This window comes from Heterocephalus glaber, unplaced genomic scaffold (assembly GCF_053883595.1).
Source record: "Heterocephalus glaber isolate CG9 unplaced genomic scaffold, H.glaber_assembly_v1.0 deba00001447, whole genome shotgun sequence".
Classification (NCBI taxonomy): Eukaryota; Metazoa; Chordata; class Mammalia; order Rodentia; family Bathyergidae; genus Heterocephalus; species Heterocephalus glaber.
Genome location: NW_028258299.1, coordinates 10,283,850 through 10,310,194, shown reverse-complemented (window position 1 = coordinate 10,310,194; position 26,345 = coordinate 10,283,850). Strand labels below are relative to the sequence as shown.

Here is a 26,345-nt window from a genome sequence, read left to right as displayed (position 1 = left end):
GAGACCACCTCATCAGAACAGAGAAATCCAAGTAAATTTATAAAGAATTCAGGCCGAAATAATTCACATTAATAAATGCTGTCAGTGCCTTTCCAAGGACTGTCTATGAAAGAAGCTGAGTTCGGGTAAGGAGGAAGATTCCAGTATTTTCTATACCATTAGGTGGACCACCTAAGCCATGATAAGTGCCATGAGAGGATGAATTTTGTATTTTATTGCTCTATTCCTATGGCTTTGGCAGTCCTGGCTTTATAGCAGGCATTCAGTAGATATTTGTTGAATAAGTGGTCACAAATGCCACGACTCATGGCCTGAAGTCATGATGCTGGAAACATGCTTACCTTTCCTTGTTCCAAGTCCATACTCAGATAGCAATCCACCTGCAGATGTGGTTTTTCTTTCTACAAAATCAAAGAATGGCCAGATCATAGTGGTATGAGCTTTACAGACACATGGAAGTTACAATTGTCAACTGAGGGAACAATCTGGTGGGCCTGTGGCCACATCAGTCTTTGAGCCTTTCAAATAGTGTCCCTTGGGGTCTGGCCACTCTGCACATAGAAAGGCCAAGCTAGTCCATAGGCTTTTCCATGGTGCTCCAAGCAGTCTTCCTACTGTTGTACCTTCACACATCACTTTTCACTATTTTTTTTTTTTTTTTACAAATAACTGGGAGCAAAATGACCAATCTCGAGTGAGGTGTCTGTACAATTTTATAACTATGTTAAAAGGAAAATTTTTCAAGTGATCATATATTTAGACTTTTACCTTCAAGTAGAACTTTTATTTTTACTCTCCACCCCCTTAAAATATAATTATATATTTTAAAATGCAAACAGTTAAATAGGAAAGAACATTTTTATTCATTGTGATGCTCTATTTTCTTGCAAACTGATTGAAATGTCAGAAAAATTTTAGATGGAAGAGGGCATAGATGAATTGTGGGCAGAGAGCATATGTTAGGGCTAGTCTAAACATATGTCATATCCCAGATACTGTGTGAACCGAAGTCTTTTTTGAGCCTCCCAAGATTCTGGTCAAGTAGATGTTACCACTCCCATTTCAGAGGTGGGGAAATGAAGATTCAGAGTTTCGGTTAGAAAGTTGATGTGCATCAGAGCTCCAAGTCCTACTCAAGTTTTCCTTGCTCTATTTTCTTATTACAATGGAAAGAATGAGGTATTTTTCAATACTCTATAATGAGCTGGTATTTTCTTATTTGGTTTAAGAAAAAAAAATCACAAGTAGATGATTTTCTGGTTTCTTTGAGGTGTTTAAGTCTAGAAAATTTATTTGGAGGATTAGAATCTTGTCATGAGTCTATGGGTTTACACAGTCTTTTCATATAACCATCAATACCCTTCTGCCTTCTTTGCTGATCCTCAAAGTTAGCATGAAGTGTCATACCTATAAATCCTCAAGGATGTTGTTAGAGGAACATTCAGTCAATAAAATGTCTGTCTCATATTTCAATCACATTGCATTTGAATCTACCATGGAGACAGCTTATTTATTACTCATTTTTCCTCCTTTCTAGTGAAAAAGGATCACCGTGTTTTTATTGAAAAAGCAAAGTATAATTGGAATATTAATCCATAAAAAGCTGGCATGTTAGCATTCACACTAATTAGCTCAGATTTGTAAAATGCTTTAAAAGCAGAAAGTGTCATACAACTGCTCCTAATGTTATGGTTGCTGTATGGGGCGAACTGTCAGCTAGTTGATTGCCAGTGATTCAAGAATTCCCATGTAAAGTATACAATAGCTAGTGAGTGGGATGAAAATTACTTTATGTAGAGGTGAGATAATAGATGAATGTCGACATAGACTTATGGGCCACTCTTGGCAAGCACGGGATATGGCTTGAGTTGTTCCAGGAAATGAAGCTTGCATTTTATTTTATTTTTCCTCTCCAATTCCCTGGAATCACATAAGGTAGCTGCTGAAAAAGCTGTTCTCAATATGTTATAAGGAAAGTCTGCCAATCCACTTCTTACATTTTAATTACGGTAATGCTACATCCTTCTGGTATTATTTGAAAGGAAAAAATATGTCAGTATTAATGAGCTCCTACTGTGTGTCAGGCATTTTCATACAGTACAGCTAGACAATGACCTTTGAGGTAAGAATTGTTATCTCTGTTTACAGATGTGGTAAACGAAGGAAGGAAATGTAAGTTATCATCTTTTCATTACATTGTGCTGTCTTAGGTAGAGCACCAGTAGCATCATTCAGACTTAGGTCTTTCCTTCTCAGTGACCCCCATGGGAGGAGTTAACTTCATTCCCAACAGCACCAAGTAGATGGGCATGGCCAGTCTGAGGCCATATGCCAGCCTTGTAGCCAGGAGAGCTCAAATCCACCAGTCCACGTGAAACAAGGGGGAATGGTGGCTCTCCAAGAGAAATGAATGTTTATTTTTAGAGGTGGGGGAAAATACACTGGCAGCCCAGACAGCAGATGCCCACTGTACTGTTCTATGTCGTGATTCTTTTCTGTTCCTCTTAGTCTTTTGTCTAGTCTATTTTTTAGCCATGACAGACCTGTGTTAGTATTACACAGGACAAGTGGCTCAGCCTCTGTAGATTTCTGATTCTTCCTTTACAAAGTGAAGTTGGTTAAATGGCCTCTATAGTAATCTTTCCCAAGGGGTATTATTTCTTGATAATGCTTTTATTCATCTCACAGATATTTATTAAACATCGGTATGGGCAAAATAGGAAAGGGAAGTGTTAAGAGTTTCTGTGAGTTTGTGTATGGATGCTGATTAGTTAAATATGGACCACAACCACAATGTTCTTTCTGCCTGCAATCCATACCCCCTCTCCCACTCTCAGCCCATCAGTATTCTCAAGGGACTCTGGCTTCCTGTGACTTTCTCCTTTTCTCTAAAAGGGCTCTGATTCAGCTCTGGCGTACAATTGCCATTCTGGATCTCGGGCTCAAAGGTGCTAGATTTGATCCTCCCCTCCCCATGTCTCTCCTCCCCTTCTCCCTTCCTTTCTCTCTCTCTTCCTTACTCCCCCCACCCCACCCCATACTGGAGATTGAAACCACCCCCTTGTACTGAGCTATATCCCCAGCCCTTTTTGTGCTTTTAGTTTTGATGTAAGGTTTCACTAAGTCTCTAAGTTGCCTGGGCTGGGGTTGAACCTGTGATCCTCCTGCCTCAGCCTCACAGGCTGTGAATACAGGTATGTGCCACCATGTCTTGCTTTGATTTTTTTCTTTTAAGGAAAGCCCCAAATCAAGATTAATTTGTGAAAACAAATTCAAAAATTAAAAAATAATTATTAAATCAAATTAACCCTCATGTGGGCTACATCTGGCCTGTAGTTTGTGACTGTGGGGCTGTTTTCTTCTACTATATCACATGTCTAGCATGGCTCTTCTTATTGGCTGAGATGTCTGTCTGTCCTGTTACTGTGGCATCTTACAGTTAGGGAAAAAAACCTTTTCTTTATGTCCACAGGATCTAGGACAATACCTGGTATATAATAAGTACTTAATAATGTTTGTTGAATGAGTAAATCAACAAGGAAGAATAAGGCCAGGATTTTTTTTAAATTACAATAAAATCTCATGAACACATTGTTAGTGGACACTTTAATGATTTTTCACTGAGAAAGCATATAGGTAGATTTTTTTTTTTTTTTGGTACCGGGGATGGAACTCAGGTCCTTGTCCTTGCGCAGCATGCAGCAAAACCACTGGGCTAAATCCCCGGCCCACATATAGGTAGATTTTAACAGCAGTTGATACTTCATACCTATTAAGATGGCCACTATTTTTTTAAAAAAGATGAAATAACAAGTGTTGGAGAGGACGTGGAAATTTGATCCCTTATGCATTGCTGATGGGGATGTAAAATGGTGTAGCTGTTACGGAAAATAGCATGAATAGTCTTCAAAAAATTAAAAATAGAATTACCATATGATACATCAATTTCACTTCTGGGTAAATATATCCAAAAAAATTGAAAGCAGTAACTTGAAATATTTCTTCACCAATGTTCAAAGCAATATTATTCACAATAAGTAAAAGACAGAAGTGACCCAGATGTCCATCAATGGGTGAAGAGTTAAACAAAATGTGGAGTATACATACAATAGAATACTTTTCAGTTTTTAAAAGAAAGGAAATTCTGACACCCGCTACAACATGGATACATCCTGAGGACATCAAGCTAAGTACAATCACAGAAGGACAAATACTGTGAGATTCCACTTATGTGAGGTATCTAGTGTTGTTAAATTCTTAGAGATAGAAAGCAGAATTGTCGTTATGAGGAATTGGAAGAGGGAGAAATGGAGAGTTAGGGTTGTATGGATCCAAAGTTTCAGTTTGTAAGACAAAAAGTGTTCTGTGGATGGCTGGTGGTGACGATTGAACCACAAAGCACTTAATGGCATTGAACTGTACACTTAAAAATGGTTACAGTTGTAAATTTTATGGTATATGGACTTTACCACATTTCAGAAAAAAAGTAACAATGAATAGTTGAAGTATGATGTTGACAATAATCACAACCTAGCAGAAGGGAAAAGATTATAAACCTAAACCGAGTCCAGCGTTCCTTCCCATTTCTGAGAGAGAGTAACACATGAAGTCCTACTGCTTGGAAATTTAAGAGTTTGCTTTTGTGGGAAAATAAATGAAGGCAGAAAACAAATAACTAAGTTTAGGAAAACAGCTCATTCTGCATTGATTCTGAAGAACTTTTGAAAATGTGAGAAACGGTGGTCCTGTCTTTTCTATCAAAGGGTATAAGCAGGAGTGCCTCCATCTTAGGCTCTCGTCCACCCTAGGCAGCCCCTCCCAAACACTCTGAAATGATGGGAAATTACAGGAAAGTTGGAATTCCAGGAACCTAGTTGCAGACCAAGATAGCTTATCAGTAGCCAAGGAGCTTCTCTTCCACACACCCTCTCCCCTTCTGTTTTCCCTCCCTTAACAACTCTACCCAGCAGCTCCTCAGGCCGAGCCTTCCTGCAGGTTAAACCAGCCAATCAGGATAGACTGTGAACCTTCAACCCGGCCAATGGGGAAAAAGGTCAGCTGCTTCTCATGCTTCAGGGTTTAAAACCTGTTTCCCTGCCACTTAATGAACCTGCAGCCTCCTGTCTGAGTGCACTTGCTCCTTTCTGCAGAAGTAAACTTTAAACTTTACCTTGTGGAGTCCTCTTGCTTTCTATCTGAGTTCATTCTTTCTGGCACCGAAATTTTGATTCTGGGGGCTCATTTCTAACAAAGATCAAATGTAAACCTGGGCTGGCTCCCCTTTCCATGGCTACCCAGTGGAGCACAAACCAAGCTCAGAGCTCTTCTTTCATTGCCTAGGGAGCACCCTCTCTAGGAGAAAGGTCAGTTGTCCCCCTTTGCCACACACTGCCTCTGGCCCCTGCAGCCTTCTCACATCATAGCACTCATCACTTGGGATTGCAACCAACTGTGGTGCTGCCTGTGTTCATACGGGCCTGGGGGCTCCTCCAGGAACAGGAGCATATGTGTTACCCCTACCTTTAGCAAGTATCGAACTAATGTTCAAGGAAGGGATGAATGCCACGTCATCTACACTAGGAAATACATTCCTATTTCTAGGGCTTCAAGATATTTAATTCCATGTGTTTTCTGGGTACCTACAATGTGCCAGATGCTTGTCTAGATGCTTGGGACATGCCAATGAATAAAAAAGACAAAGTTCTCTACCTCAGTCAAATTCTAGCAGAAGGGGAAAGAAAATAAATTATAGACATCCAAAATTAACAGTGTATTTGTGGGAAGAGAATTGAGTGCTAAAGGGAAAGGAAATGGTGTAGGATAAGGAGACTGAGGGTTTAGAGCAGTAGGGAGTGTAGGACTTAAATAGGGGTCCCAGATGGGCCTTTTTGGGAAGGTGGCTTTTGAGCAGGGATGTGGAAAGGTGAAAGGGTTTGCTAAATGGATATTGAGAGAGCAAGTTCCAGGTGGAAAGAAGAGCCTGGCATGGCCAGGGAGGTGGAGGGAAAGGAGCAAGGCAGAGGGTGTGAGAGAGAAAGGTAGCTGGGTAAAGGCCACATGTGGTAGGGCTTACACGTCATTGTAACAGCCCTGGATTTTCCTCTGAATGAATGAGGAAATTATTGTTGGGATCTGGTGAGATCAAAGATAGGTTTTAGCAATATGTGTTTACCCAGGGTTATGCACGGAATGGTTCACAATATTGCATACATGATGTTCCTTGGTTGCCAGATTACTTTGGAAAAAACTCCTATCAGATAAAACTGATAATTTTGTTAAAATAATTCCTTTTCCTATGCTCATGGATGACTGCATCTTTGCCACCTTTGTTTTCAAACCCCATTTTTGCACTGCATTTCTTTACATCATAAGGAAAAGAGTGGCTGCCCTAAAGTGATCCATCAATTTAACATTTGTGTTCTCATCCTACTGAGAGGTCCTAAGACAATGTACCAGCGCCGGCTACTGTGCAGAGTTCAGGAGCCTTGAGGTGAACGAGATCTTGCCACCACTGCTGGGAAGTCTGTGCTCACTGTATAAGCTGTTGACCTTTACAAAGCCAACAGGGCAGATGCTGTAAAGCAGAGGTTGGTGCCTGGCACAGGGAGAGCCGATGGCTAACTGTGTGTGCATGTTAAGAATGTGCCCTCTTGTGCACTGCCCACTTCCCCTCAGCTCACCCTCTATGCTATCACCACGGTAATCATCTTGGTGCAGGCATAACCTGACCTCACTCTCCACCTCTCCTTTCTGCACCAGGGCTCCTCAGACTCATGCCCGGCTTGGAAAATCAAGGGTGTGAACATCCTCTGCGACAACTGATGGCCAAGGGTAGCAGGAGCTGATGAATAAGTCATCCTCCCACAGGTAGCAATTCTGAAGTGCATCCCAACACAGCCTCAAATGGTCCCCATGGGTTGGGGCCCCAGGTGTCCACAGAAGGGAGCAATGCAATGATTTGTTCTATGGACAGTCTTTCCTCCACTGTTTCACTCTTGCCAGTCCTCCATGCTAATCCTTGGGATCGTTTCCCAAGTAAACCACTGTCTTCAAGTTTCAGACTCTGCTTTCCAGGGAAGCCCAAGCAAAGACACTGATGGTAGACCTGGTTTTTGAAATTTGAACATGGGTTTCCTCTAGTGGAGAGAAAAGGACAGGCATTCAGGGCAAAGGGAGAAGCATGAGCAGAGGCAAGGAGGCATGAACATCATAAGGCATGTTAGGGCTTGTCGGTTGTCTGCTGTTGCTGAACTGTGAGCTCTGTGGGAGGGATGAGGAGGTGAACATCACAGCAAGGTTTGTGGATGGAGTAATACCTCTCTGAACTGAGTTGAGAATATTGAAAAAATGTTCCCCCAAAGTTGCTGGTTATTGTTTATCATCTCAAGCTTCCTAACTGTCCCTCACCTCTGGGGATCAGTGGCCTAAGTACTGGACAGTAAATATGAGCCAGGCAATCAAGATAAAAATGAATACTTGGATGAAAGATCAGATTCTAGAAAATAAAACTGCTCATAGTGTGCAAAGAAAGTAAAGGGAAGTGAACTGTGTAATATTTATTATTATCAATTATAAGGTTATAACAATAGCTACATTGTCATCATTTTGTTAGTGTAAACAATTTTCTAAGTGCTTTGGTGTAATCATTCCTTATTTTACTACCCTCATTTACTCATTAGGACTTCAACTACGAATATTCTTCTAGAAAAGGGTGGTACTTCTATATTTGAATTTTGAACTTTTTAATTTTAGCACCTTGTTCTGTCTTGTACTACCATATTTCATCAAATATAAACTTCCCTACAATGGGTAATAAGTTATTCTATTATTTTATGTGCCACTAACAACAACAAAAAAAAGCTCTGCCAATACATTTCGAAAGAAGCATCAGTTGTAAGATGGGTCCTCATTTCAAAGATCTGAGAAAATATGTAAGTGAAAATTGATTCAACTTCATTTCCCTCACTTTTCTGAGTTCTGGAGGGCAAAGATCTAATTTGTTCAACTTTGACTCTTTTTTGACACTTGAGACAATTTTGGGACTTGTACGATTCATATGTGTCCAAATATTTTTTGAGTTAAACTGAGCAGGTCTTTATCTTCATCTGCTTTAACATAACTCCTAATATCCTACCTTAGATATATGACATTTCATAGAATAAGATTCGTCCTCCACCTCAGAGCCCTGCATAGTACAATGAAATATACTTGTGAGTATATTAGCATCAACATAATTCTCACATCACCAAGTTTTTTTTTTATACTAGTTCGAGAACTGAGTACATGGAGGATTTCTGCTTTGTGTTTTATGTTTGTTTCTCACCATGCCACGAGTTGTATTCTATGACATTTAAGAGAAAAAACAAGGACCCCTTTTTAAAAAATCGGTGTTTAGGTAAACATAGTAGTGAAATAATTTTTAAAAGGCATAAAAGGATTTATTAGGCAGAATTTTAAAAGTATACACTTATACAAATAAAGCACAAGACCTTAAGAGAGAGGTGAGCGGTAGTAATTTTGAAAGTCTAGCTATTGTATTATTTTCATGTAAGGGTGCGTTGGAAAGACCACCTGATGTTCCTATCTCTCCTAACCCTTTGAAAGTGTTTATTCTTTAAAAAAAAGTTGGACATCAAGTAATTATTCTTATACATTCTCTGTGGTTTTCGCCTAGGATGGGAAAGAATTTTAAAAAAGTTTTCCATGCCTCTATTTGATTTAATTTCGTGCTCACTGAAGCAGGTTTCCATCATAGTTACCGATGCCTTGGACTTGCTGTGATTTCCCTCTGTGAAGCGGCCCAGATGATATTCTATAACATTCTTGGCTTCTAAGCCCCATGTCCTGGAAACAGACCTCAGCGCATTAGCGAAGATTCTGGGGCATTCTTCTTGCTGATCCAGCTAAGCCTTTGAAACTATACTATGACCACTAGGATTTTTCAGCCTTAGTCTGGACCTGGCATAAAAGGAGCCAGAGACTTGGAAGGCTCCAATGCCTGGGGTGCAGTGGTTATACCTCATTAGCCCCAGAGTAGGGGCTCCCCTCCTGCTTCCCCTCAGGTGTCTGCATCTTCCCATCCTGGCCTGGGGTCAAGACTGCCTGGGCCTTGGGAAGGCAGCAGAGTCATCTGAGATGCCACCCTTTCCCCATACGCTGCTGTGGGGATTTTATCTTCATTTCTGTTTTGTCTGCTCAAGGCTTGCCTTAACTCAAGAGCTTGGGCAAGGAATAATGAGTAGAAGTGAATGGTCTAGCACTCTGGCTTTGCCTTGTACTACTACTGGTCCTTGCTTATCCACAGGGTATATGTCCCGTATGTTCCGAGATCCTCAGTGGATGCCTGAAATGCTGAAACTACAGTGGTCCTGAGCTCTATGTATTCACATACACTTCAGGAAAAGAAGAACTCGCATAAATATTTTAATACTAAATTTATTGAGACATCATGAGATTCATACTAGTTACCTTTGGCCTCTACAACGACAAGAGGTGCTCAAAGTGGTGGCCATGAGCTCCCAGACATTTATTAGTCCAGCGAATTGCTGCTTGGGTAACTTTGATCAAAGTGTCCCTTGAGATTGCTGCATGTGCATTTTCAATTTCTTCCCTACAGCTGGCAGTGTAGTGAGTTTTCTGGAATATACAGCATCCTTTAGGGTCCTCCCTAGATAAAAGTCTGCAGGTGTTAAATCAGGAGAACATGTGGGGAACTCAACTGCAACAAGTGACATAAACATCAGTGACACAATGGAGGAGGCACGGTTACCGATTAAGGACCATAAGAACATTTTAATGTAGTATTTCAAATTCAAGACTCTCGGTGAAGTACAATGATGATGTGGGCCTGAGTTGGGAACAGAACCTCCAACACACCTGACAATTGCACGGATTCAGGATAAGTTCAAAAACCATGATACCATGTGGGATGTGCATAAAGGAAAATCCGGCAGACCTCTTACAGCAGCAGGTGCTGTTTCCTTGGCGGCGGTGCTGGAACAATTCACACCTTCACCACAGAAGTCTGGCACAGTGTGCACCGAGACAGGAGTAAGCAGTGCAAGCACATGGAGCATTCTTAAGAGAGGTGAGTGGAAAGTTTACATCCCAAGATTGGTACATGCAATCAAAGAAGTCGCTCCCAATGAGTGGTTTCAACATATGGTAGGCGAGGATGAGGAGTTTCTGAGGAAGAGTGTGTGGGCTGACAAAGCACACTTCAAGATAATTGGAACAGTGAACTGACATAACTGTGTTTACTGGGCACCAGAAAATCCTGACGTGCATGTGAACAAAGCAGTCAGTTTACCAGCAGTGGATGTCTGGTGTGGAGTGTCAGCAAAAGGTTCAATAGGACCATCTATCCTTGAAGGTACTGTTAAAGGTCGAGAGTACCTACACATGCTGCACACATCCATCTTACCTGCCATACATGAACTTTATGGAAATGATGAATTTTTCTTTCAACAAGATCGCACACCACCACACTAGCACAAAGACATGCAAGCTTACCTGGATAAGAGTTTGCGAAGACACTGGCTAGGCTCAGTCTTCAAGGATTGAAGTAAAATATTGCTACAGTAAGATGTTGGGGAAGAGAGGCACTTCAGGGAGAATATTCCAGGATGATGGATGTTGGGGGCCTAAAGCAAGCAGGAGTTGCCTAGGCACTGAGGTTGAAATAGGAAAAGTGTCAGGTGGAGCCCAGAGATAGGCTTAAGGCAACGCACGGGGCCCTTTGTCAACAGTAGGGAGGATTTCTAATGGCATTCTGCCAGCAATGGAAAGTCATTATGAGCTTAAAGCCAAAAAGTGGCATGATCAAGTGTACTTTTCTAAAAGATCATTTTGGGTATTGGATAATTAATGGATCAGGAGTGTGCGTGGGTGGGGGGCTATGGTTTAGGGGAACTATTGTGCAAGTGGGGACAGAAGGGGTCCAGATGGGAAATGATAGTGTTTGTGTATGGGTAGTGGCCATGGAGAGAAGTAGATGAAATAGAGACGTATTTTAGAGGTTTAATCACCAAGATTTAGTGACAGATTGTCTGTGGGGGTGAGGGAGAGGGTGGCAACAAGAATAACTCCTAGGTTTTTGGTTTGAGTAATGCGAGGGATGTAGGTGCTATTTGCTGAGATATAGAAGCTTGGAGCAGAAGCAGATTGAAGAGGAAGCCCTTGGTCAGAGCAGCCAGACCTGATGCAGTGTGCTTTTTGGCTGAGCACTGGTGACATTTTCTACCACAGTTAAATACTTAAATATCTTGAATATGTAGGATTAGCAATTTGTTGCAGCACATTACATAAAGGGAAAGAAAGGACTGGACCCTGTCTCTGTAGAAAAGTTGGTTGTTGATTGTAGTAAATTCTCACAAAGTGAGAACACAACCCGGCTTGTAGTTGTGCCTTGCTGGGGTTGTGGTGTTGAGGGCTGCAGCTGCTTTTGGAGGAGCCTTCAAGGGACAGTTAGAGCACTTTTTGGAGAGGTTCCCGAAGGTCACACAGCATGGACAGTTAGACTGCATGGTCTCATAGTCCTCCCCACTTTGGGCCTCAGTGATTCAAGAGCTAAGCCAGTGGGAAGGTTGTATTAAAAGAAAGTAAAAGCTCTAAAGGATGAAGGAGGCCCTTGGAAAGAACAAATCAAAGGTGGCCTCTAATAACTTGTTCACGTCCTCGGAGTGAGAATTTACTCCCAGGGAAACCTGGACATTTGAGCCGTCTTAGTAGGGCTGTTATCTCCCTGTTAGGGACAAAATGAATAGACAAATGGAGGTTAAAATTTTGCAGTAGCAGATTTGGGGAGTGTCAATTTGGAAAGAGCAGAAACGAATACAAAGTTTATTACTTTTGGCACTTGAAAGCGTAAATTGTAGCGTCAAGGCTGAGCTTTAAATGCTTACTCTGTTGTATAGCAGCTGTGTGATCATTAGCAAATTAATGAATCTCCCTGATCTCACTTTTTCCACATGTAAAACCTTGGAATTTATAGTTCCTGTGTCATAGGACTGTTGTGAGGATAAATTGAAATCCTGGATCCTGGCCTGGAATAAGTGCTCAATAGACATTAGCCAGTATTGGCTATTTTATAAACCTTTTAAAAAGGTAAAAGTTAGAGAAAGTATTTTGGCTGCTTAGTGAGAACAGCCCCATTTCGCTGTATGTTGCTTGTCTCACTTAGTCAGGATTACGGTGACTTTCGTATCCTGCAGTTTTAGTCTGCACAGGCTGCCTCCACAACACACAGTACACAGGGAGGCTTCAACACCCACCAGCACTTACTTCTCAGTCTGGAGGCTGAGAAGGCCAACACCCAGGTGTGGGCAGGTTCAGCATGTGGGGTGACCTGTCTTGTGGTTCACAGATGGCAGCGCCTTCTCCACATGTCTGTGTGGCATTTCCTTGGGGTGTGCACAGGGGCAGGTGGGGGAGCCCTTATTGCTCACCTGAGGGTGCTGATCTCATAAGGTCCCACTCTCATGGCCTAATCTAAATTTTACCATCTTCCTCCAGTCCCGCCTCCTAGGACCATCACATTGCATGTCAGGGCTTCAACATTTGAATGTTGAGGAATACAAACACTTAGCCCATAACATCTGGGTTTTGTCTTTTAACACTGCCAGACTGTCAACCTCTGTATCTTTTTGCTGTTTCCCCAATAAGAGTGTTAGTAATAATGTTAAGATATAATTCTCATACTGCAAAATTCTCCCTTTAAGGTTTGCAATTCATTTGCTTTTATGATATTCACAGAGTTGAATGACCATCCTACTCTCTGATTTTAAGACATTGTCTTCTCCCCAGAAAGAAACCCTTTTCATCAGTAGTCCCTCCCCACCTCCCCACTCCCAAACCTCTGGCAGCCCTTAATCTACCCTTTGGCTCATATAAATGAAAGTAAGCAGCGGGGTGCTGTGGGGCTTGCCTGTAATCCCAGCATTCTGTGAGACAGAGGCAGGAGGAGCAGAGGTTTGAGCCCAGCCTTGGCAACTCAGCTACTTATCAAGACCTTGTGTCAAAGTTAAAAATTAGAAAAAAGGTGGGGATGTAGCACAGTGACAAAGCCATGGGCTCAATCCCCAGTTCCACAAAACAAAATAAAACAAACAAAAAAACCCCAAACAAAACAATCAATATTTGTGATTTCCTTCACTTAGATTAACATTGTCAAAGTTCACCCATGTGGAACATGTATCACTACTTCATTTCATTGCCCAAATCATTCAACCGTATTACATTTTGTTTCCCACCTTTTAGTTAATGGACATTTGAATTGTTTCCATTGTCAATAATGCTGCTGTGAACATCTGTGTAAATTTCTTCCTATTTCTTCTGGGGTTTTTTTGGTACCGGGGATCGAACTCAGGACCTTGCGCTTGTGAGGCAGGCGGCAGAACCACTGAGCTAAATCCCTGGCCCCCTATTTCTTCTTAAACTTTGTGCATACGCATTCTTCATGGTTGCATAATACTCAGGGACTGCATCAATTAGGGTTTACCTCATGGCTCCCTATTGTTGGACATCTGAGTTGTTTCCAATATTTTTTTTCTCTGTTCTATACAGAGAAAACATTTACAAGTTTACTTTAAAGTTTTTTCCCTATGGTTAGATTTCATACAAGGTACTCTCATGATTAATATAATTATATTCACTTTATTTTCTTGTTTCAGAAGCTGATCCTGCCAAAAACATTTTATTTATCTAATGTGCAACAGTCCAGTGCACATTGATGATTATCTGTAGCATTCGACTCCATGCCCCTGGTCATGACAGGTCAGTTAAAACCCTACTCTGGGACTTTTCGAACTTTCTCTGGAGAAGGCACCCTTCAGTCCACGGTGAGGAAGCTGCTGGAATGCGGGTGCAATGCAGGACCCTGGCTAGAAAGATCGACGCCATGACACAGAGAAGCAGAGATGAGGGACAGAGAGAGATGGGCTGGAGTCTGTGGCTCCAGTTGTTGGGAGGCACACTGTCCTCTCTGTAGTTTGGCCAATCCCCACTCCTAGCATTTCAGATTCATTCATTTCAGGAAGATTTCTGAGCAGTGCTCACGGCGATCTCATTTCCCAGTAGCATTCTGAGTAAATTTCCAATGACCTTGATCATAATCACCAGTAAAATACTGGGGTGGAGTTGCTCTTTCTCTAGACAGTTACAGGGTAGAGAAAAAAATGGAAGTGGCCCCACACAGACCTGTTTCCATATCTTCATTTTATTTTTCAGCTGTGTGACCTCAGGTTAATTACTTAAACTGTTCATGCCTCAGCCACCTTTTCTGCAGAACAGAGAGGACTGAGCCCTTCACACTGCTGCTGTGGAGATGAATCCAGATAATGATACCACAACTGCTACTTTAATACATTTTACCAGAGGTTATTCTTCATCTTTGGCAATTGTGTTACCTAAGGTCTTGTAGATAAGGTGAATGAGGGACAGCAAATATGATGGAGAGCTCACCCGGTAGCTGAGTCACAAAGGACTTTCAGAGGTGGACTCAAACTCAAATGCTCAAAAGCACCAGAAGAAAAATTTCCTGGGGGGCTGTGCCTTCTTTTCGCAGAACCCTACGTACATCCTGGCTGCAGAGCTTATCACACAGTATTGCAAATGTTCCCATTCTCGGGTACAGAATATTCTGCCTGAGAATATTCCATTTATACTTCAGTGTCCAGGATCCACTGCAAATCCTGGCCCAGAGCAGGCTAGTAATAAAGACTCATTGGATGAACGACTGGATGGATGAATTAATTAATTAAAATTATCATAGAAAATAGGCAGAAAATGCTACATTTGTCACTTTAACAGAATTTCCATTGTCCCAAGCAGCAAGAATCTTTGGAAACAGTAGGACAACTGAAACAATACTAAAAGCCCAAGGGAATTCAATAAAGCAGATGTGCACTGGCAGCTTCACAGCAAAGGAAGAAATTTAAAGCCACACTGAGTTGTGCAGAAGGTATGATGGCAGCTCTTGGCTTTGGTGAAAAGTTTCTCTTGTTTGTTCTTTACAAAAAGTAGTGTAAACTGTGCCTCACAGATGTCAAGAGAGAACTAGCAACCTTACCAACCACGATTATATTTGCTTTGGTTGATTTGTAAATTTGGGGAAATTAAACAAGTTATGGGTAAGAATTGCACATAAGGGAAGTTACAGGGCAAGTTCGGAATCTGACCACTTATTCTCTCTGCCTCATGTCAGAGCTCTAAGGGAGCCATGGTCTCATGAGGTGCAATCCCACCAGGCCTAACTATTGGTTTTGAACCAAATGACCCGAAGAGGAGAAAAGGAAAACACCAAATCTGGCCTGAAGAAAGGAGCTTCGGCCTGGAGTAAAAATGGCTTCCTCAGATTTCCGCACCCAGGCACAGGCAAGATGGGCAAGATAGATAGCTCTCCTGAGAAGCAGCCCTCACTTCCCAGGGCAGGGGATGGGAAAGGAGGAAGGGAGGAGTTGCTCATAGCTCGCCCACAGAAGGGGAAAGAAGGGCGGGCTGCATGGAGGCAGGGGTCTGGCATATCCTAAGCCTGGTGACTCAGGACTGTAGAGTGAAGGAGGTTAAACTCCTTCCAAACCACTAAGAAGTTATTAAAGGCTAGAAAAGCCAAATATTTTACCCTCGTGGAGCATTCTGGCTGTCCACTACTGCATAGCAAACAGATATCATGTGATTCTCAGAACTAAGAAGTGTTACCATCCTTGTTTTAGGCCAGGCTTCACAGACCTACCTGTTAGAGACACAGGATAAGATTTAGTACCCCATCCCCACCTGGGTACACATAGTCGATGGAAATCTGAGACCCCGAGATTAAGTGGCTTCCTGGTTAATAGGTGATACAGTAAAAAAAAAAAAAAAAAAAATTCAAACCCAGTTATGTCTGATTGGAAATTCTTTGTGATTTCTGCCAAGTACCATTCATCTATTATAAGTCTCTCATTTTACAGAAGAAAAAATATTAGGCTCTTTAGATGCCATTGAACTAGGGAGCTTTGAAAATAATTTTGATGACTGTTTCACTGGTCCAATATTAGCTCTGGTCCAATACTTCATGAGTTGATCTTTAGCAAAACCCTTATTATGCCTTATGGGATGCTCTGGTAGACAGGAAATCCTGATTTCCATCAAGGCCTCCTCTGGGGCTCTTCCCACAGCAGAACCTAGAGGAGATCTGGGTGCAGAGGGTCCTGCTCCCAGGTTCCTAGCAGCTAGAACTCAAGGCACTCTACCCCATCCCAGAACCAAACCCAGAGTCCTGTGCCAAAGACTCTAGTATGTCACTCTCAACTCCAGAACACTTACTTCTAATAATACATATTTTAGACATGACTAAACATCCTGAGATAAAAATCATGCTATGAACACACTAAGCTCATAAACAACCATACAGGAGAAACAAGAGAAAGGTATTTATAATAAAACAATATACATTTTAACAAGCAGATGCTAGAATACATCTGTATTCAGTGAGATATTATTAGTGGCTCATAAGCTATGATACAGTTTTTAATCGATTACTTTTTTTGTTTTTTTCGGTGCTGGGGATCGAACTCAGGTCCTTGCACTTGCACAGCAGGTGGTGAAACCATTGAGCTAAATACCCGGCCCCTCGATTATATTTTTTAAAATTTACTACAGAAGGATACTTTTGCAAAATATAATAATAAAGAGGTTGTGGTAAAGTGCAGTTGCTCTGCAAGTTCCTAAAAAGTCACCACCACTTTTTGTAGGTACCTATTAAAGGGCTCATAAAAGTTGATAGGCCAGCTCTGTCTAGCATCCCGCTCTGAGTAGTACAGTATTAGATCAATCAATGCCCGTGACAACCTCATCGGGTAGCCATTATTTGGTGGCTCCACATAATAGGAGGAAATGCAGGTGGAAATGCTGTGATGTTGGCTAACTCGCCCAAACTTGCCCAAAGCACAGGCCCAGACTCAGACTTTTTGGTACACCTTCACAGCACAAGTCAACACACTCGAGGGATGCACAGAAAAATAATCGGTTATTCACTTGCAAAATCCTGATAAAATGTTTAGCTTGATAAAATGGACGCAGTCTCCCAAATTCCCCAAGAGTCAGCTTTTCAGGTATTCTCTCACTTTACCTCAGTGGGAATGGTCCGAATCTGACAGGCATTCACATCTCATTCTGAGTTTTAGTCAACCAGAAAAAGGTCCAGGGGGACAGGAGAAATGGGACCTCTCATTCCTAAATTCAGTATCTTTTCAAGAAAAATCTGTGCCCTCCTGAAGGAGTACGGAGGGAACATGATGAGAAATTAATCGGTGCATCTGTTGTCATGTCTGCTTGTGAGCAGCATGCGATCACAAACAACTCATCCAGGGCTGAAGTCGGTCTCTCCCAGGGAGGTGCCACCCCCGTACCATTTGTGGACCGCACACTTTGGGTGTGAATCACCTCCGAGGAGGAGGAGGCAGAGGGCCCGTTGACTCACAGCTTCCGACAGCTTTCTATGGAGCCCAGCAGTTGCCTTGAGGCTTTGCAAGAGAATGAAACAACTTCTGAAGGAAATGAACACCAGCCCTTTGTCAACTCTGAGACTGTTACAGCTGGAGAGGGACCTCGTATCCCATCCGCCCAGCATCATTTCTGCAGGCTCCCTCGTGCAGACCTACCGAAGCTCAAGGGCAGCTTCCTGAGTCTTTCCAGCAGTGACATTTATTGAGCACTTACTATGTACTAGGCATTATGCAAAGTAGCCTGCATATGCTATTTTACTGTGTTCTCAAAACAAACATAAAACAGCCTCGCTTTTCCAAGGGTGTGTGTTCCTAGGCCAGTAGATGCGTGGATAGTACTGAACCCCTAAGCTTTTTTCCTAGACACACACACCTATGATAAAGTCTAATTTATAAATTAGGCACCATTGGGAGGTGAATAACAATAATAATAGAACAATTATAAAAATCCCTTTATAAAGTTATTTAAAACTTATGAAGTGTTTATTCATGGAACTTTCCATTTAGTATTTTCAGACTGTGGTTGACTGCAGATAATTGAAAGCATACACCTGGGTGAGGGGTCCTTGATGCAGGAGGTGGATGCATCATGATTTCTATCGCACCATTGATTTAGAGGCGGCATTGAGTGGTGAAGAACCAGAGAGCTGGTAAATGGAAGAGGCAAGACAACTTAGCTCTGGGCTGCTTGCTTTCCATTGTGGAGCTGTAATGAGAATTTGATGGGGGCAGTGGCTCATCCCCCCAGGGAGACTTCTCCATTTAGTGAACATGTGCACTGGCTGCAGTTCTATGTTATGGGGTATAGAATGTGCTGCAGGGGCCGGTGTGACACCAGGAGAAGGTCTTTGAGGCTTTGCCATCTTGTTACAGGAGATTGATGTGTGCTCAGAGTCTGAAGGAGGAGCCATAGAAATATGTTATGAGAAGCACTCCCTGCCAGCCTGGTCCAAGGAAATTCTCCAGCACACATAGGAGATAGACATGTAACACATGCATATAAGGTGATTAGAATTCTAATGGAAGCATGTTAGGTTTTAGGATGGTCAAATGAGAATTGTGATGAAAAGTGTTAGCACTTTTAGAACTCCTGAGAATGCCAGGCATCATTCTAAAAAATGTCTGTCTTATCTCGTCTAGCCCTAGCAATTCTATTCATTTGATATTATTTTCCCTACTGAATAGGTGAAGACATTCTCTATGCACTGTCCTGAGGAAAGACATACACTCTGTCTTTAGGTAGGGTTTTTTTGAGGTATAACAGGCACTCGACTGAGCGTCCACTGTGTGCCATGTGTATTATATACAATTCTTGTTATACACTCTATGGGAGGCTCAACTGGGTCTCATTAGTCACACGTTCCACTGAGGAAACTGAAATGGAGAGACACCAGGGAACTGGCCTTCTGACTGAAATCCACAGTGTTTGAAGTCACCTTTTGTAAGGGACGGTCCTATTGATCCTAAGTTTGCAATGTGAAGCTGAATTGAAAGCAAATAGGTTTGGCGTCACCTTGAAGATTATTTCATGGTTCCTATAATTTTATTCAATTTAAGTACATTTTGTTTTGTTTAGGCCTTCAGATGTGCAATGGCAAAAGAATCATCTAAGTATTTCTGTGTTTCTTCTGGACAATGGGATTGAGAATGAAGGTGGCAGCTGAACACGACTGTGAATTCAAAGGCCACAGCGGCAACAGAGGACAAAATCCATCATGAGCCTGATGGGTTGGTGAGACGGATTCAGGCACAGTGGGAAGGTGTAGGTTTGGCAAAAGGATGAGGGTCCCACCTTAACAGCTGGTTTTTGGCAGTCTTCCCAGAAGTGCCTCCCTGAACTCTGAACAGCAGGTATGAATAATGGCAGTTTCCAAATCCTATCACCCAGTCTTAATCATCCACAGCATAGATCCATCCAGCATGGCTTTAGTGAATGCTTGGCCCAGTCGAAACAGAAGTTAAGTGCAGTAAAAGTTCTGGTGCATCTAGTTATAGCTGAGACTTTGTGCTGTCAGGCATGTTTTTACTTGAAACTATGAGATAAACATAGCATTGCGTTACAATGCTAATTCCATTTGATGGTGAGCAATTAAAAACATTACATTAAAAATGAAAACATTGTAGCTGAGATGAAAAACTTGGATGAGTTGAAAGATTTCAAAGAATGTTCTTAATGGAGCAGTTGATGCCAGAACCCTTGCGAGTACAAGTCTATTCCTTCCTTCATTAGGATTGCTTCAGTCAGAAACATTTATAATGCCTTGGAGGACAGGATCAATTCCAAGTCCGAGACCCCATTTCTCCATGATCTGATCATGCCTGACTTGCCACCTTCTTCTCTTTAATGGTTCTCTCAAAACTCCATTCAACAAGGATCTACACCACTTAACAGCCATAGAAATGCCAAAAATGAATTTTATATAAAAAATTAGAAGCATACAAAGCTTTGAGGAGGTCAAGGAGAACAAGGTTCAGGAAATCAGGGTTGCAGGAAGAGCAAGAAAGCATTGCCAGCACCTGGGGCTGTCCACAGCCATGTACCAAAGCCCAAAGCTTCGCTTCTACTGTCCAAATGTTGCATGGGTGGCTCAAATCCAGGAACTCAGTGTTATGGCTGAGTTATGTCCCTAAGGATTCTTATATCAAAGTCCTGATCCCCAGTCCCTGAGATTTTATTTGGAAATCAGGACTTTAAAGAGGCGATTGATGTAGAGTGAGGCTGTATGGACAGGGCCTTAATCCCATAAGATGATATCCTTACTAAAGGAGATTAGGACAAAGAAGGAAAGTGGTCATACCCAAGCCAAGGAGAAGGGTTTCAGAAGAAACCAGCACTACCAATACTTGGATCTTAGAATTCTAGCTCCCCAGAAATTCCTGCTGTTTCAGCTGTCTGGTTTATGATAATTTGTTGTAGCAGCCCTAGCAAATGAATATGTTCTGGAAGTAGGGATTTTGCAAGACATAGGTCCTAAGTTTCCAGTCCCCATGGTATAAGGCAGAACTTTGAAGGGCCAGTGGTACTGAGTTGCCAAGAGACAAGTTGGCACAGCCGTCCTTCACTGGGCACATGCAAGACCACTCACGTCCCAAGCTCTGTGTACATTTATCCTACTTCACTGAGTCCTTCCATCACCCACTCACAGCCCCAAACCTGGGTCTCCCAGGTAGTGCCCTGTCTGGTTGCATCTGCTTCCTCCTCTCTGGTCCACCTAGGGAGGACCTCCTGATCTTTAGGTCTTCCTCCACGCCCTTTCCAACAGCCCTTCCCCTTTCACTCACCATCCCTCCCCATGTTGTCCAGTTTGGTTTGCTTCCTCCTCGTTATGGTTGTGTCTAGTTGTCCCCTCAAAGCCTCATGTGGTCATAGGTGGGGCTGCTCAGAGGTGGCTGGATCTGAGATGTGCGCTGCTAGAATTAAGGGTGTGATGCTTAGAAATAAAACAAAATTCTAAACAGGGCAATAATAATAGAAGAAAATATTATTAGCAGTGGTTATCTTTGGGTGATTCCCCCCAACTACTGTTGCTTATTTTGTACTTCTAATTCATCCATAATGAAGATGAACTTGTTTTATTATAGGCTTTTAAAAAATCCATGTCCTACCCCAAATATTTTTGCTGTCAATTCCTTTATACCTTGTAGTTAAGGGACATTATTTAGAGGAATTTTCTGTGACCAGGAGAGAAAAGGCCACTGTGTCCTGCCACTGAGCCACTCAGAAGACAGAACCTCAGGAAAGGAAGGCAAAGACCAACCAGCCTTGGTGCCCTTGTTCTTCCACACCAGAGCACTAGGATAAGGAGCAGCACTGGTGGGTCTTTCCAGAGCTGACTAGGGAGCTGACACATCCACTGTATAGGCCCAAAGCACACTAAGATGGCCAAATCCTGCCCTGACACCACCCTACCCGGAAGCTTCTTGCAAACCACCCCAAGGTCTACATTCCCTTTGGACACTCCTACTGTAAGTTTGAACGGGTCTCATGAAACAAGGTGTTATGTCTGCTTTGCTGAGTCCTCAGCATATGACACAGTGTCTGCTCTGAAAGTTCGGAATGAATGAACAAGTGAATGAATGAATGAATGAACTCCTTACATCTTTGTTTCTCCAGGTCACATAGCCCCAGTTCCTTCAATAGTTTCTTTCTAATGTGCTTCCTGGGCTCTTCCCCACTTCCCTTTGGATACCGTCCAATGTGTCAATGCTCCTCTTAAAATGTGGAGCCCAGGAGTACACATAGCAGTCCTCGCATGTGTGGAGAGTGTACAGTTCACAGGAGTCAGAACTTCTTCTGTTAGCATGACCCACTTTTATGGTGCATCTCAAGATCAGTTATTGACAAAGCCACAGATGTTCAAACACTCTAGACTGGAATGTCAGGGCTTGAGGATCATCGTGACCAGTCCCAGCCCCACTGTGCTCCCTCCTTTGAACACTGAAGATGCGGAAACACATGGTGAGAAAGCTGCAGGCTCAGGATTTGAAAGCCCTAGGCTCTGCTCCTTGGGATGGTCATAATGTCCATTGAGTGCTGGGCTCACACTGGGCCAATCATCATGCCAAGGGCCTCACGTGCATTTCTCACTCAAACCTTGCTGCAAGCACTGATGCTATTTTTAATCCATGTTTTACAAGTAGGGAAACTGAGGCTCAGAAAGAGGCTGAGAAACCTGCCTTTGTTAGTCTCCATTAACTAGCTGACAAGGAGTCTTGACCTGGTCACTTGGACTCTGGGCTTCACCTTCCTTATCAGTCGAATAGAAGTAATAATAACAGCCTTGGAGAATTATTGGCAGGATTTATTAAAGAGATGCAGTGAAAGTGAGTATTAAAACGTAAACTGGTGATACATTATTGTAAAGAATCTGACTTTCCAGAACACTGTCTGGAGACCTAGACTCCAATTTCCTCTCCTTGTCTGCCCATTCCAGATTGCTGTCAGTCGACGTAACAAATGTTTTCTTCCTTGCTGCAATCCTGGGCTTCCTGTTATAGATTAAGAGTAATTACTCCCAAATGGATACATAAAAGCCTAATTTCTGGCCAACACACATCAAGACTTCCATAAATATGCATGTAGGTTTTATTTATTATTCTTCATTAAATCTATTTCAAGTGAAAACAAACAAATCCACTCTTCAAGTATTAAATTAGCTCAGCACGAAAGTGTCGCCTTGCATCAGTATTACAGAAGAGGGCGCTGTTTCTCTATAAAGTGGGCAGTCAAGCTTTCCAACGGGGATTATCAAATTTGGAAAGGTGACTGCTGGGTGGAGTTTAGTGGGCAGGGCTTGCTGGGCAGCTCCCCCACCCCAGCTAGTCTGTTCCCTTCCTGCACATCATCTACCCAAAGGCCTACCTGAGGGCCTTTCAGTCTGAGACCTGTAGACTTTGGTCCAACCTCTCCGTGCTACAGACGAGGAAACTGAGGCCAGAAGGACGTTGTTTAAGGTTCCACCACTATGGAGGTACTGAGACCCGGCAGACACCAGGGCTCCAGACTCACGACCTCAGGGTCCTGTCCCACCCCTGCGGTTTCTCAGAGATGGACACTGGTCTTAGCTCTTGCCCCTGCCCTAGTGAGAAAGATTCAGTCCTTTCCTCCTCTCTCCTAGGACTCTGGGGTGGGGTGGTCCCAGGCGGAGTAAGAGGCAAGAGAGGCCTAGGAAGACAGAAATGGGTAGAGGGGTGGGGAGAGGATGCCTGCCACTGCTTTCTCTAGAGCCCTGTTCTCCCAGCAGTTTTGCTTCTCCAAATCCTGACTGCTGTGGCTGATGGACAGGATCTGGAGAACATGGCAGCAGGGTCCTCGTTCTCTCATCTGTAAAGTGGGAATGCCATTACTTTCTAAGGATGATGCAAACATAATCTATTCTACCATGAAGGATCTGTGACACTGCTTAACTAGATGTCATCTTGCCTGAAAAGTGATGAACTCTGGAAGTGGGAGCGATTATTCGGAAGTGAAAGGAGGAGGCAGGCTCTTTGTCTCCCTGTGAATGCTGTTGGACTTTCGGCCTCCCCCTCCACATTCCAACAGCTCTCTTCCTGAACCAGTGGTTCTGATCTGGGCAGCACATTAAAAGACCCTGTGGTACTTTAAAAAAATCTCGATGCCCAGGCTGCCTGGAGCCCCAGTAAATCAGACTCTTTGGAGCTGAGTGTAGTCATTAGCGCTGTTGGTGACCTGTCTACTCTGCAGATCGCAAGGTGAGAACCATAGTTCCCAATCCTCCCCCTGCCTTGTCTCGGCCCTGGGCTTCTCTCTACCAACAGCCACTTTCACTACACACTTCTGTTCCTGAGTCCCTGCCCCTGGCCTTGGACTCTGAGCATATTAACCCCTCTGCACCTTGGCTTTCTTATCAGGAAAACAATGGAAGGGGGAGACAGTTGGTCATCTACTCAGCACTCAGTACCTCCTTTTCCCTTCCACATAAAAGGCAGACTTATGAAGCCAAGCATCTGCCAGAAGGTGTTCTGCAGACCCCAAAGTTAATGGTATTCATCTGCTTTTTCCAGCAACCAACTTAGAACAAGACTGTAGCTTAACTGTGCTAAGTAGGATGTGAGAGGTGGCTTCTGGGAAAGTGTTTTTGCTCCTGAAAGAGAACTAGAAGTCACAGGGCGGCACCTGGGACTGCTTGCGTCATCTTGTGACCAGCTTGAGGATGAAAGCAAACAGGCCCAACACTTAAAGATGAATGTTTTAGAAAGTTAAAGTCACAAGGATGAGGAACAGAAGAGAATTAATGTTTCCTAAGTCCCAATTACATAAAGGAACCTCTGCTAAGTCCAGTAGGAGATGGGCCAGCTTATGTAACTGAGACCACTGTCGGCTGGCACTGGAACACAATCAGCTTACAGGCAAGATTGATTTTAATGTTAGTCCAACATTTAGACAAATACTTTAACCTCTCTAAGCCTCAGTTTTCTTATCTGTGAAGTAGGAATAATGGAATCTTCCAATCATGGGACTGTCAGAAGGATTAAGTGAAATAATGCATGTCAGTGATCTAGCACATTAACAAGACTCAATGGACACCAGATATTACAACTTTAAAACAAAATGCTCCATAAGCAGACTGTTTATTGTCGTTATCAAGATCTACTTTTAATCTATGAATAAAATGAGAATCATAAAACTCAAGTGAACTTGTCTCAATCCCCCAGTGAAAAGTGACAGAGCTGAGATTTAATCTCAAGAATTCCAATTTCTAATCTGCTTGTGCTTTTTCCTGCCTCTCCTGCTTGCTGTACTTAGTTGAGGAAAACCCCACATTCTCCTGCAGTGAGCAATGCTTGGGAGTCCTTCTCTAAACACAGGTTTGCAGGCAAACCAAGTGAAAAGGAGAGGCTGAGCCCGAGACAGGATATGACCAAGTAGCTGCTACGGGCAAGGAATCTCTCTTAGCAGGACATGTGTTAGGCTTGCAGACATAGGCTCATAGGACCACAGACTCTCAGGGTTCAGAAGGAGATCGTGTAACCTAACCTTGGCCCAGGCTGGAACTACTATTTGCCCCCCTTGAGACAGAGGCTTCCAACTTTCCAGAGAGGGGTACATCTGATTGTTAAAAAGTTCTCCAGTTGTTGAGATGACATGCACCTCCTTTGAACTTCCACCATCGGTTCTTGCTGGGGCCTTCAGGAAAGAGAGAGAACAGCCCTCCACCCTTTGTCACCAGCAGGTCGCCCTTTGCAATCATGCCAAGGATGGCTCATTTCACCCTGCATCTGCTCTCCTCATCTCCTCCAATCTAGTCCATTAATACTCTAGTCCATTTCCCCAACTTTCACAACTGATCCTCCAAACATGCAGCTTCCACGTCTACCACCATGTTGGCCTCTCTTCTGATACAGATAAATGGAAGTGGAATCGACATTCAGGGAAGGATTGTCTAACAAAGCAATTCAGCAGTGGATTAAGGGGTCAGGTTGAAATTTTATTGTTTGTTTGTAAATTATACCTAATAAGAGTTGCAGAGGAAAATTATTCCTTAATGTGGCAGGCCTCTGTTGTTTATGCTTCTTTAGCATCCATTCTCTTTTCTGTGGGATTGAGATTAACATCCTCTTTGATGAATGACCAAAGTCCTTCAGACACAATCTGGCTGAGACAGTTGGCAAGGTGTCCTACTGTGGCCAGGCCATAAGCAGAAACATGGCCAACACTGGGCAGACCAGATCTTCCTTTCCTAATTGGGTGGCGTTGGGGTGGGGCCAGACTCACAGTTGTGCCTAGAAGAGGCTGAGCGCCGTTCCCGTGGGACCCCCTGGAATAATCCCTTCCTTGCTCCCTGATTTCCTTGTGAACTCTTTCTGTTGCTTGCAGCTAAAGCCCCCTGGTTTATTGGGTAACAGAGTAAAGGGGAAAATAACATTATTGAGTATTAATAAAATAGTCTCAAACAGATAAAGAGAAAAACAAACACTGACTCTAATCTTTATTATTATACTTACTGTTATAAATATATATTCTGTTTATTTTATATGATGCCTATTTATGTTGATTACTTTTATTTTAAAGTTTTTCAAATTAAGTTTTTATTGTAAAATAGCATGTGCTCATTTTAGAAAATTTGGAAATAATCATATGTTACATATTATATACATAAAATTATATCTTGATGTCCAAAGAGTGAGCCTGTACTCAGGGTAGTATTTATGCTGTTCCACGCCAGCCCTAAAGTCTCGGGTACCTTTTGGTCCATTTTTGTTTCACTGGGAATGTGAGCCAGCTTTTATTTTCACAGCCAAATTAATTAATGAGAAAAGCTTCAGACTTTCCATTTATCACTTCCAAACACCCACTTTGGATGAGTCAGTTGCCATTTGAACAATATAGGATGATTTTCA

The 26,345-nt window shown here is 42.7% G+C and overlaps 1 long non-coding RNA gene across 8 annotated transcripts in view; it reads left to right on the top strand.

Annotated features, from left to right (window-relative positions):
* Positions 1 to 25,991, top strand: part of LOC101722547 (uncharacterized) — a 39,015-nt gene extending 13,024 nt beyond the window's left edge. For 2 of the 8 annotated variants that reach the window (XR_002390893.2, XR_015452539.1), the window contains 4 exons: positions 9,305 to 10,087; positions 13,671 to 13,773; positions 14,830 to 14,959; positions 19,060 to 25,990. This is a non-coding gene — a long non-coding RNA (uncharacterized LOC101722547). Of the gene's footprint in view, positions 1 to 6,759; positions 6,868 to 9,304; positions 10,088 to 13,670; positions 13,774 to 14,829; positions 14,960 to 19,059 lie in introns of all 8 variants that reach the window. The other 6 variants (XR_002390894.2, XR_015452540.1, XR_002390892.2 and 3 more) reach the window with 6 other exon arrangements.
* The last annotated feature ends 354 nt before the right edge of the window (positions 25,992 to 26,345 follow it).